The sequence below is a fragment of the Eutrigla gurnardus genome (genome assembly GCF_963514095.1).
Source record: "Eutrigla gurnardus genome assembly, chromosome: 20".
Classification (NCBI taxonomy): domain Eukaryota; kingdom Metazoa; phylum Chordata; class Actinopteri; order Perciformes; family Triglidae; genus Eutrigla; species Eutrigla gurnardus.
Window position 1 is genome coordinate 11,580,813 of NC_139931.1, and position 14,381 is coordinate 11,595,193.

The window sequence follows — 14,381 nt, forward strand, 5'->3', positions numbered from 1 at the left end:
GGGTAAGATTTGGACGTAGCAGGGATGGCGTGTGTAAATATCCTGTAACTTTACAGAGTGTTACGTTTTAATAACAAAACCACTTAGTTAGGTTTACGAGAAGAGCATGATTGACATAAATGTGGCAAAGTGACTACTTTTAGTTTTGCACAGGACATGAACACTGGTCTCCTAAAAGAAAGTCCTGTGTTTGTTTGATCCATCCGCTTCCCATCCAACCTGCCCTGTGTAGACAGTCTCACTCTTCATACTATCATCTAATCATCTAATAACGATGCACGTTTACATTAGAGTTAGTTGAAAGTGCCTTGCTACACCGAGGGGCACCTGGGTCATATTACAAGTGTAAAGAGAATGGCTGCAAGACAGTGTCAAGGCCAACGCAGCTTTTTCTTCTTGCTGTTAGCATTTTCTCCCACGCTGGAAGCACACTAGGGCTGTTCAAATACTTTTGGTCATAGTCAGGAGCACTCAAGAGGAAAGATGTGGCCGTTAGTTTCTCTGATAAATGACTAACATTTCCTATCAAATGATTCCCTTCAGCTTGAAGGCCTCCTGCACCAACATTAAAGCCTTGAACGTTTGGAATGAACCATGTTCATCTTTGGGGGAACGTACACATGTGTGCTTCTCCCAGTTTACAGCCAACCGGTGGTTAAAAACAGGAAGTCGATCCGGCCGACCACTTTCTTTGTTGAGAAAAGAGAATGTGTTGTGGATTCATTTCCTTTTTTTTTTCTTCTCCTCCTCCTCCTCCTCCTGAGCTTTCAAGTGAGTCACACAGAAATACAAACCACTGCAGAGGCTAACAAGGCTCTGGCAGAGTAAACACTATACACGTCCTCTGCTGTCAGAATACAAATGTATGGTAAGACCAGGAGGCCGGGGGCCGTTTCATGATGCAGCCGAAGTTTCATCTAGTTTGGTGCTGAAATCACCAATTCAGTCATTTCGGGTGCATCTCTGCTGAGATCTGCTGGGTTCATCCATCTTTGTGTTAAAAAAAACAACCTTTTTTAAGATTTGATTTATTGGTTTATCGTACTCACTATTTGTGAGTAGAACAGCTGTTTGAGATAAAACGCTTTAAAGGTCATATTGATAAAATTTTTTGGTTATGTTATCAACGTTGTCAATAGCACCTTTAAATATACTTCTCCTTGCTGTACAAGTGAAGTTGTGTTTTCCTGCCACTCATCGTCCACAGAGTTGATTTACTCTGACAGATATTCCCGGCGTTCAGCTAAAAAGCTCCCCATAGTGTTGTGATAACTGTGATAAAAGAAACAAGGACTCTCAGCTCTGGGGGTTACAGGAAAAGGGATGCATTCCTCGGATGGACTTCAGGGGGCATAATCACGACGGAGTGATTTGTAGGCAATCACGTTCTATTTATCTCCGTCAGTCTCCATCTTGGAGCTTTCTCTCTTCGCGTTGTACCTCTTTGTATATCATTACTCCTTCAATGCCCCTCTCCCTGCCGTCTTATCATCTATCTTCCTCCGTTCCCGACGTGTCATTCCTCCACTCCATTCTCCTGCCGCTCATCTTCTCTCAACTCCGTTCTCTCTTTTCTGTCTCCCTGCATGTCTTCCCCTGTGTCTCCAATTCCATTCTCTCTGCTGCTCTTCATCCCGAGCTCTCCTCTCCTCCTCTCAAATCAAGTCGTGAGTGCCCCCCCCCCCCCCTCCCTCCTCCATCATTAAAGGAGTTGTGCAGCCTGGGAGGAAGCACGGGAGAAATGGATCTCCCCTCTCACTCTCTCCGCCATGGAGGCTGTCCGAGAGACAATTCTGAGCCAACATCCATCTCCATTAGCGGGACAGAGCAGCGACCGGCAGGACCCCCCCCCCCCCCCACCTCCCTCCCCTCCACCTTGTATCACGTTTCACTGCCTGCTATTTTTCCAGGTGAAATAAGCAAACCAGGCTGTGAGATGGGCAGAGACTGGGAACATGGATGGAGAAGGAATGATTTAGACCTGGTGTAAAGTAATCATCCATCCTCCACCTCACTGATATGACGACATCCACCCGTGGGGGGGGGGGGGGGGGGGTCAACCAGTGCACCGCAGCAGGAGGACTGAACTTAGCCTCTACCTTTTTTCCAGCCCAAATATAAAAGTCTGCATCAATGACATCTCAACAGAGAGTACAGAACGGAATCAGCTATATCAGGTGATCACTTACTGAGAAGTTCAGCTCAATCACTGGGGCTGAAACTTCATTTGGGTCAAAGCTGTGATAAACAACAGGGAGAGGCTTCAGTGATCCTACAGGGAATGTGGGATTCTTCTTCTTAGTGAGATTTCCTTCATCCTTCAGTCAATGTTACATCTATCCCGTCAACATTTTCTAACGAGAGCTTTTACCTTGATCATTTTGGGGCTCGTCTGAATCCACACTCATTTAAATCAAAACAAGTTTAAATCAAATCTCAAGCGACTTCGAACAAATTGTAGTCAAATTCTCGTGGGGAAGTCAAAGGCTTACAAGTCTTGTCATTTGAAATACTTTCAATGAAAATTAAAACTTTATTTGAACCTATTTGTTTGAAAGCTGTATTTTGTTCCTGCAGTTTGCTGCATGGTATTTATTTTTATTGTTGCTGGGCAATGAACTGTAAACTACCAAATAGTTAATTGTTTAAATGATGTAGAAGACGTAATCAAATGTTAATCAAATTAATAATGCTTTATTTTAGTGCCATTTTAAGTGTATTTTCATGATTATTGGAATAATATCGTTAAAGGCAATTATTTATGCCAGGATAATGGTGATATGATATTTCCACATGGTGAATTGCAGCTCATGTGTGGAGCACTGGACCAAACAAGCTTCCCCATGTTGGAGAGTAAAGTTGATCTGAATCGGATAAAAACAAGATCTCTTTGGCAAAAAGGCTGACAGGTCCGTCCTCTCTCCCTACGTGGGCCATCCAGGGCATGTGCCCTTCCTTGTGACTTCTGTGGATATTCTGTATGATGGCAACCAGACGCAACCAAAACGACGAAAACAGGCTGCGCCTCCAAAGAGCTCTCTCAGCTGGAAAATAACTATTGGGTGGACAAGAGTGTTTTTCTGCTGAGATTAAGTGCTTTCAAGGTCTAATAAATTAGAAAAGTGGCCTGTTGCTCTTATTTGTGTTTATTGCAAGCCTAAACTTTAAACTTGAATGTCTTTGTCTTTGTCGAAGTATTAAGTAATGCAAGTTATTAAGCATATTCAGAACACGTTCAGATTCAGATGACCCTTTTTACGGCCTGGATGGTTTGAAGCACAACAAAGCCGTTAGAGTAGTCAAGTCCAAGTTCTTCAGCCCAAATTTACATTTAACTTAATGCAGTTTTATTCTGTTTATCTCATGAGGCAAACGCACTAATGATGCGAGTGTGTCACTATGTAACCTCCACCTGTTGCCGTCTCACTGTTAAACTTCTGGGCTACTTTGCGATGGAGGACTGAAGGATGGTTGTAAATCAAGTCAAATCTTCATGAATCGGTCCAACAGCAGCCAAGTCCACGTAGCGACCCAAGTCTGAAGTCTTTCGATTCCGACCGATCGTCAATCAATGGAACGCATGACATTAATGTGGGAGATTCTGGCTTCATTGAGAACCAATTACAACGGTACAATCATGTTGTGGAAACCATTTCGCTGGAACCGTTCAGTCTAAATAAGTCCAGGATCCCAGCGTGGAGGTGAGGGAGAAGTGTGTGTCAGAAGTAAATGAGATGCATTCGGCTTTGCTGGCACCTGGACTGGACCAGCACCAACCACACACACATGCTCACACTCAGGACTCACCCTTTTCCGTCTCCCCAAATCCACGTCTGTCACTGAGCCCCATCAGGATATGCCGGGTCAGGCAAAACCTCAAGGGCAAAGTTCAGGAAACAATTAAGGGAAATGACTGCACCCCAGTGGAGCCGATTCCAGCTCCCTTTCGAACGTGTTTCTGTTTCTCAGAAGGTCTCACTCGTTAAATCATTAACCCCCGCGACTGGAGACCACAAAAGAGGAAAAGCAACACAGTTGTATGTTAAAAATTTAGAAGCCATCTGCTTCGCAAGTGGCTATTACAAGAGCTATTACAGAGAGGGATGAGGGGAGAGCCGCCTGTAAATCAGTGGAGGCTTACCGGGTCCGTGGTTTGACCCTCGAGTCAATTTCACCTTCAGACATTTAGCTCCAAACGACGTCCAACGAGGCAGAATGCTCTCACAGCATTTTATCACTGCGATATGTCAGAAGCACTTAAATAAGATGTATATATCATACTGAAACATCTGTGCTCTAATGTCTAATGTCTGTGTGCAGGGTCGCAGTGTGACAGCAAACATGAGTGGTGTGGAAACGGGACGCGGGCTCGAAACATAGATGAAAACATTTTATGTCATGGTTTTTGGATGTTTTAGTGAGTTTTCCAACCTGGAGACTCCACCCAGATTTGGCAGCAATGGCAATGACGGTCTGTCCACCAGTCATTCACGGTCCTCAGAGGATGATCCTGCTGATTCTGGGGATCCTAAAGTGCAAAAATGAAAAAAGAAAAGTAAAGCTGTTGGAAGTTTGGAATATTTTAAAATCTACTGAATGTATTACCATGAAACACTCTGGATGAATTGTAATAACGTTGGTGATCTTTTAGCATTTTAGCTAATCAGTCCAATATTTTGGTTTATGACCAAATACCTGCAAAACCAGTGTCAGCAGTACCTTGTGTTTACGGATAATTAGAAAAGGCCAGAGTGCTAACAGACTCAATTAAAATGGTGAACATGGTAAACATCAGCATGTTAGCGCTTTCATTGCTGCCAAGCTGACATTAGCATTTAGCTCAAAGCACCGTTGCTCACAGAGCTGCTGCTGTGGCTCTGCTCTTTTCATTTCCTTGCAAAATGCTGGTTTCCCGTCTTAATGCCCCCAAATAAAGTGAAATTAAACAGTCTCTGGAGGGAAAATCACTGTGTGGTTAAAAAGCGGCATCTAAACATGGTTTCTCAACAAGGACTCACAACTGTCACAAGCCAAAAACGTGTGGGAACCACTGGTTTATTGGTCCATTGGTGTTTATTTGAGGTGTCACATTAACACACTAATAGCGGTTACTTTATAGGTGGCAGGATCCAGCAACATCTTGTGGCATCGATACGATCTTTAACAGTACATTTGGTTGGCTGACTTTAATCGTCTGGAGCTACATGAAGCTGCAGACGTTTTTCCCCCCGAGGAACAAAATGTATGGTTGAGTGGAGAAGCTCTGTGGCCTGAATGACAACAGCACAAAGTGGTGTAAGGAGGTTATTGAGATGCATGCGGTGCAAAGAGAGATATGTGACGGCGCTCGCTGGAAAACAAGATAATGGGAAGAACACAAGAAGAATGAAAACCAGGTGAAAGAATACAGATTTTATGTTTAAGGCTGAGAATTAAAGTAAATGCAATAAATACAATATATAGCCTCATACATACGCCACGCACACATCCATGCACACAAACGGCGAACGTTGATTTGGTGTCAACCTAACGACACAAAATGTCCATATTACCTTTACACATGCCATGCAGCAATACACTCTAATCACAGCGAGTAAAAGCCAAAATACGCATTTACAAAAAGTGATTAAGCAATAAAATGAATGCCTTCATTACGCAGTATTATTTAATAGTATTGAGCTGTTTGTGGAAGTCTGGAGCTCAGGAGGATCCCATTTTGGAAGTAAAGGATGCTCGGAGGAAGGTAGAGGAAGAGGATCAGGTTATCTATGATTGCTATTCAATACCATCCAACCAGCTAATCGTATTACTCCTCTCTCTCTCTGCCCTGCTGTCGATACTCATCCTCGGGTTGCTCTCAGTCAACAGCTCAGCTCAATTTCTCTTACTACCATCTCTCTCTTTTCTCTTAACACCTCTTTTCGTTTGTTTTGACTTCTCCCCTGACCTCGGTTGTCTGCTTCCACACTATGTTCCAGCCTGGTGCTTAAGAAGTCAAACAGCAGGAGCCTTTATGCTCCCAGGATGCTCATACGGACCAAAGGAGGCCTAAAACATCAATGTCCTGCCTTATTCACAGACATTAAACTCCTTTGATCCCAGGACGCCGTGTCTACGTGAGACAATGCCTGCAAGGCGAGTGAAATGGAAATGCCTCCGCCTGCAAGGGGCATTATGCAGATGTTCTATTTCTTCTATTTGAGTAAACAGCATGAATATAATTGCAATTTCCAAATTTGAATATATATTTGAATCCCAATTCTAATGGATGCAGGGCAAACGCATTTATCTGCCGAGGTGCTCAATGCACTCAAAGAGCAGGAAAAAAATCGAGGTTTAGAATCACACCAGTGCCATCAATATTCCATCACTGTCACCTCGAGTGAAGCAGCTCATCCATTTGGCTGATTATAGTGGTTAGTTGAAGAGGATGGAGAAACGCCGTCAAGAAAGCAGATAAGAACTACTTCTCTCGATTACAGTGGATCATAGACGGACGCGCTCGAGGCTTCGCTGCGGGGAGAGGAGTAGGCGGGGAATAAAGGAACTGTCTTATTATTTACTGGCAAAAGATGCTCTCAAAACCACTTTATGAACATATCTTTACTGGCATTTTCAAGAGGAACAAAATGATGGAGGCAATAACACAGATGATTAGACAATGAAATATTTAAATAGCCCCTCTGGGATAATAAAAAAGATGGGATTAAAAATAGATAAAATACAGCAAAAGGAGAAAAGAAGGCAACAAAACGATTGATTTACCATCACAGTTCTCCAGAAACTCTCAACTTTTGCAAAACGAATCAAGCGTATCTGATCTAATGCAAGATATATAAAAAAAACGATTTCATTTCCCTAAAAACCTTTTCAATGATTTTCTCTCAGTAGTCTGAAAGTGTTTTCATATCTTGACCAAAATACCACAACGGCATCAATCAATATCACAATAGCATGATCTGTCGATACAATCCTTTCTCTATGCAAATAGAAATTGGTGTTATGTTTGAAACTATTCTCAGTCCATCTACACAACAGCAGAGCAGTGTCTTCGCAGTCACCAACACTGAAGAAATGACATTTAATGGGTGTTAATAAAGTGTTAAATGGGCAGTTCAGCTACAGTATATAAAGCGCCTTTCCCACTGGACAGAAAAGCCACTAACACCCACTAACATCTGGCTTCGGTAGGAAAGGTTACAATCCACATCCATTCCAGGGACAAATGACTCCTCAGTAGTGACGGCTATTTATTGGCTCCGGTGATGGAAATTTGACACCCAAGTGGACTTTCCGGTGCGATGTGACGCATGTTGGAGTGAATGCAGAATAAATAAAATCAACAAAAGGGTTTGGACAATTAATAAGACAGACAACCATCTTTACCTTGCTGATTCACTCTTCAATCAAACTCGACAGAAATCAAATAAAAATCATCAAAACTCTCGATTTTCGATTGGAAAGCACCAGAAAACCTGCATATTTGCGCTCATTTTGTCAGGGAGGGGCATTTCATAAATATTTGAACTATATTGTTCCATGTAATCTCCTGATTCAATCACCTAAAGTCTTTATCTAGCCATACAGATAGCTCCTGTTGTATCTTCCCAGGTTTCCAGAGATCTGTATCTTTCTGCTGCGACCCTGATAGAGAGGGAAAAAAGGCAATTGGATTTTGTCAGTGGTGCCCAAAGGAGTGAAAAAAAAATGAAATTGGAAAAACTCAACAGGAGCTTTTCTTTCCAGAACAAATATTTTGGGTACTCTGGATAATCCACAGACCTCAATGTCAACACGGAGACTATTTCTGTGGTCCAAAGTAATTCTGTTCTTTGTGAGGTCTGTGATTATTCTGAGAAGGCAGAACATATGGTTTGGATCTGATAATCCAAAATGCTCTTCCAAAAATAATAACAGACCTTTACAGGGGTATGTGAAAAAAATGTGTTTCATAAAATTCAGAACTAACTAATCCATTAATTCGTATTTGGCTGAAACACAATATTTGTTTGTAAATTCTTCACGTTGCAGCGAAGACATCTGACAAATCTGACCCTCCTGAGAGAGACTCAGAACAATAATTTAAAAACTAAACATGAGATGAAAAGAGTTGCTAAGATAGGCATTTCTTTTTGTGAGTGAAAATGTTCCGTATGGAGGCCTCACCTGTGTAAATACAACCCGTCTCTGCTGTTGTTCTTCTGGACCTTTCGGCTTCTGGTTGCAGGTACATCAGGGTCATCTGTTCTGAGGGGTCACATGTTTTACAACCGCTGCCTCCGCACACCGTGACAGAAGGGGATCTGAGGGTGAAGCGTGCTCCAACCACCAGCCGTGGAGACAGAACTGTTTTTTTAAAAATGTTTTATGGCTGTAAAGGAATGCACCTGCTCATAGCACCATCCCCTGTATGTGGAAAGGGTTGGTGTTTAGTGTGTGTGTGTGTTGGGTCAGCAATATGACACTGAGGCTGGACTGTGATGCTTCGCTGCTCCTCTGCTGCCGTCTTGGACACAGAGGGGAGGGCAGAACACGAGACCCCCGGGGTCCGCAGAGAATCCACCACTCTCTCAGGAAAATAGGCTTTCTGACAAGATATAGTTATCCTGCACATGTGGATCGGGGTCATAAACACCACGCTGATGGAGGGGCTTATGCAGGACCTGTAATTTAAATGTCAATGGATAATGCTTTACAATGTTGTGCACAAAAGCGTGAGGGGGGAAGAATAAAGTTAAATGAATAGCCTACCCAAAAGGAATTATGGGCCTACTTATCGCAGGTATTATGGCGGCTAATCACTCAAGTCAAGAATATATCTTTTATGTCCACCTGAGAAAAAAACAACAAAATACAAACGTTGGATGCAAAATGTGTTGCGTGCTCCACAACATTCTTATCTCATGTGTAGAATGAACAGAAAAAACAGAGTAGAACTCTATATTGTATGTCATCAAAACCAGATTTATAACAAGCTTTCCAGGTCCCAAACCACCAATTTTACGATATCAAGCTGAAAAACAAGCCATGAAGACACTAGAAGAGTCTATCACCATGATGCATGCAGATGCTCCAGCTCTTACTTTGAACTAAAGGCAAATTTCATCATGCTAACATGCTCACTTGCTGATGTTTAGCAGGTGTTCCCCGTCTTAGTTAAGCGTGTTAGCATGCTGCTTATTAGCGCTACATAAAAAAGTACGCTGATAGAAATGTTAGTTTGTCCCTGCAAGATAAAGAGTAAGACAATATCTCATCTTGTGGGAGCTCACCACCCACTTTGGTGGCAGAGCGTGTTGGGCTACGCTGCTCTTTCGCTATCATATTTGTAGGAGGCGAGGCCGGTTCCAAAAATCTATGGCAACCCTCCAATATTTGTCAAGACATTTCAGTCAAAACCGCAAACGTCGGCCCCATGGCGGCGCTAGAGAGAGGTCAGGGGATCACGAGAGTCAGAGATTCATCCTCTGGGGAACAGAAATGTCTGCACACCATTTAAAGGTAATCCATCATATAGTTAACTAGGCTGCCTGAACCATTCCTTGAACATTTATACTGTAGGTTAATAGTAATAACTTCTACTCACTCCTTAATTCTGATGAATTCAGTAGTTACTTCATGTATGTGGTAATGCTGCTGATTCTAATTCAAACTTTCTGACGTCCATCTCCAACTTGGCATCCAACATGAGCTGCTGGCAACAGCTCTCGGGCTCCTTCACTATGGAATGTATTGGAACTGTATGGCTGGGGGAAAAAAATAATGCTTTGAACATTCAAGAACAACAGACGAGTGGGAAACAACATGATGAAAAGTCTCAAATGTTGACTCACAGCTTTGATTTTGTGCAGAGCATCGTTTCATACGAGTCTCCGGCACTGCAGCAGATAAGAGTTTGCTTGACAAACACAGAAACACACCCTCCTATAATAGCAAGACGACCAATCAGGGTTCATCCTGGTCAGAGGATCCAAACACAGCGGACGTCGTTAATCACTCACCTACTGTATTTACCAGAGGAGTTCATTTATGCTTCACTAATTCACTTAGCCCTGCTTGCAGTGAGAATAGCTGGTGAAATAAAGCTCAGTCGTGTGTCTTTTTTTATACATGAGTGCTGGCAGAATAACTATATCTGCAGGAAATGTTGTTTAGCTGTGGGAAAAGAAGAATCCACAGCCTTTGGCTAAATATTTAAACATTGATTATAGATTAAACCAATCTTAATTGGCATTTACTGTATGTGTTTTACATAAATATATGTGATATATGGGAAAGTTCCTGTAATGATGCTGGTCGGGGCCGGTTAAAAGACTCTGATGGGATTGTCTGCTTATAAAATCTATTTTTATTCTTTTCTTTGAACCTCTGATATTTGAGCTTAACATTCTGGACGTGGACAATCTTACAGTTTCGGTTAACCAGGGAGGGGAAAACCCAAGCCCTGAATGTGACAGCGTAAAGACAGCCTGCCAGGAGGGAAGTGTACGCTCGGCCCTGCAGCTCTGGCTCGGCTCCAGCTTTTTCGCCGTGTACTTTTTGTGGTTTATACTCGCAAAACGATTTGTGAAGGGGTGAATGCAACTCCTCCTTTGTTTGGAGTGGGGAACTATAACTCTTGTTTTTAGATGTGTAACCAGTCACAGGTGGCGTCCTATCCCCTACTTGGCAGAGGGTTCAAAACATATGGTGTCCACCCTCTGGACTCAATATGCCTCCATGAGCTGTTCCCTCAATGCATGCTGGGCCATAACTTTCTACAGTGGCCGTCCAACTCTTAAATCAGCCCCAATCTGTCACCGCAACAGCACCGAGATAAGAAATCAATGCACAGTTGTTATGTCACAGCAGGGTCACACTGGAGTCTCTTGTCTTGACTTGACTAATCTGTGTCTAAACAGCACAACATCTGTATTTTATCTCCGTCCAGAGCTGCATGAAAGAGCAGACATTCATCCCTCTGGTCTGAGTGCTCCACTGCTTTCATTTAGGTCATAAGCTGCATTTTTAACAAAGTGGCAGTAACCTGGACATTATTTCTCTCACTCCTGCAATCGACAACCAAGAAGTGATTGATAATGTGGATCATTATTCTCTTTAGATGCACGGCCAAAAACATTTCACGTATCACGTTCAAGCTCGACTGGACCGGAGGAACAATCACTTCCAACCGGAACAATCTCTTCCAACTGGAACAATCGCTCTCCTGTGAACCAATTGCTGTATAATTGTTCTATATGTGCCAGGAGACTCAAGTTTCTGTTTCAAAGAACAAGGCATTTTTCGACTTTTCCGAAAAATTCTCTTTTCATCATTTTGATTTCTTGGTCCAGCGGTGTGTCGTTAAATGTGGAGGGCTTGTTGAGTGCACATAGGTAACAGCAGTAATGGTTATTTAGAATGTTGTATCAGCAACACTGAAGGCAGCCAGTATAACGGCTCTCACAACAAGTTGGCACATAATGCTGTTCTATTTGGTGTTTCCATGTCATTTTGGTACAGGTCCAGGTTGGAAAAAAAACAATCTATCTATTAATATTTTCCCAAAATAGAAGGAAGAGTCAGAAGTAATCTATACAGTTTCTTCATCGTGATCGTCATAAAAATCCTGCATTCGAAATAAAAGCCTACCGACTAAATCAGTAAAATTACAAAAGTTTCAGCATCCAAATATGAAGCAGAGAAATGCATTTTAAATGTTAAATTAAGGTTCACAACTAACAGCAGTAATGGGCCTTTTTTTGACTCGTCACTATAGCAAAAGCACAGATGTAAATCATGAAAGTAACGGTGGCTGAATTCCATTTAGCTGCTCAGGCTCCTGGTATTGTGCATGCTATAGCTCGCTGTGACTGGAAGCGCCGCTAGTTATTAGTAACACCTGTGCTTTCCCTCCAACGACGAGGCCAAACGTAAAAAAGCCCCGTAAAAAGACGTGTTGCTGCCCTCGAGCTGCTCACCGTGACGGCTTCTGCCGGGCAGCAAGCCGTCTTCATCAAGAGTGCGATTTATTAGTGACCTTGCACACTGACATGACATTTCCTTTCGCTGACCAGTCACACGGTTGGAAACGTGATACGTACAGAGAGAAATACACGTATCCTAGCAAGGTTCCCTGTCAGCACATATCCATATATCCATAACACTACTAATAGAGCTCACATTCAGAGGACATTTTTCTATTTCTGGCCATTGGGCGGATCTGTTTCAGCCTGGAGTTGTAGTACATCTCTGTTACACTGTCGACAGGATCAAACGGTATCAACAGCAGTAATATTCATTATTAGCATTTATGTGACAAACCATGGGAACCCATTGCCTACCTGTTCACCTACAGTGATGCTGTGGCCTTATTCAGACGGTGATTATGGACAACAAATGCTGCATCTAAAGGACTTGGTGTGTGAAAACAATATAAAAGAGCGTATTGACGGAGAAAAGAGCTGTCAGAGTCATCAGAAAGGGGGTTAGTTGGAGGTGCTGCAGGGGTGATCTCAAAGGAGGATGTAGGAAGTGGGAAAATTGATGTGTCCCAAGATCAATACTGGAGAGCATTTGGATCTACAAGAGTGTAACTAAATCCCCCTGTGGCTGCTGCTGCTGCCTCTCCGCCCCCTGAGCTGATGATCGGTGTGGAGAAGGTGGAAGTACCAGGGTCAGGTGAATTGTACAAGATGGAGATGGGGAAAGGTTGGACGCAGATATGGCCGTACTTTTTTTTACCCCCCGGTGACTTACTGCTGCTTCTTCGTTCGTCACATTGTCTTGGATCAATACCCATCAACACTGGTTTTCCTTAAGTGTAAAGGCTAAGTACGTCAATGAGCATCAAACGCAATTACAATGCTTCGACGTGCATTAGTGGTTTTGGAGTGCCCTCACCAAATTTAGTATCGTCTTGAAAAAAAACTAAAAAAAAAGAACATCTGTGTTGCAGCAGACAGCTCATAATGGAATAAAACCTCAACATGTTCAGCAGGTTTCCGAATCATTGCTCCAGACGACAGAATATCTTCAACTGAACTGCTACATACTGTATGGTACGACCATTGGATGTAAAAGAATACTGAATTTCATTCATGATGCAATGAAAAGTAGGTTGATTTATGAATAAAAAAAGGCTTCAGTGATATTTCTCGCACCGGAGACACATCCACAGTTCAGTCCCAGGACTCAGGACGCATCTAAAGGGCCATGTTTTGATAACTGTAAATACATACGGGGTGTCGAGGTTCCATTCAGTAACACATGAAACCTGAGACCAGTGAAAATGAAGCCTTCTCACATCCCGGAGTGAATGTGACGTCTCTTTGGGGGGAACAACAACCTCATCCTTCACTGTTGAGCTGCTGCTGATGTGAGTCGCCCTCTTGTGGTGCATGATGATATTGCACCATGTAAATTGACTGAGGGGAATATGACTCTGATGTTGCTCAGTAATCAGCTAAGGCACACACCTGTTTGTTTTTGCGCGAAACATAACTTCATGGCGTTTATTTAAAAAAGTGAGATTGTAGAAATTATTCAGGGAACGTGGGGAGCAAACGAGTCTCGATAGAAAAACAGAAACACCTGTTATCCCTGCAGTCCTTGAGGTTTCCCTCCCAAGCTCTGAGGCTGTACTCTGCGGTGGTCTTGCTTTGGAGAGCATTATGTGTAATTTCTAGTTTTTGCCTCGTTTACATAATTGTGGAATTATTAGAAACACAAGTCAAGATAATGCAATCCAGCACAACAAAAGTGCCGACTGCAGCCTTTGGCGCAGAGTCAACGTTGCAAAATAAATTGGGTGATGAGGGAAGGAATATACACCATTAGGCCAAAAGTATGTGGACAGTCTAATGTAGCACACCCAGAGGTGCTGGTCAAACAAGTAACTGGCTGTTAGGTCAACCAGTGATGTTTGGTGACAAGACCGAGACCAGCTCATCCCAGAGGTGTTGGATGGGATCCTGGTCCATGTAGACCTGTCACTTTCTCCCACACCCAACTGGAACAATCATGTTTCATGGAGCTGGCTTTGTGTGTGCAGGGGGGGGGGACCACCATGTTGAAACAGGGTCTTCCCAAAACCATTGCCACAAAGACACATGAGAAACAGCTCCAGACCAAAAGTATGTAAACGTGTGGGTGTCTTCATACTTTTGGCCACTTAGAATATAATAAGGAGAAATAAGTGTCGGGCTTTAATCCTGGTCCTTTACAATCAATGTAAATCATTTTTATGTCACTTTTTCTTTGAGCCAGACCTCACGTGAGATTAAAAGGGGGAGGGAGGGGGGAGAGAGAGAGAGAGAGAGAGAGAGGAGCAGGTTGTATTGTCTTACTGCAGGAGTATCGGGGTAATAAACTGGAGGGTAGACGTGCCCCCCTCTCGTCTC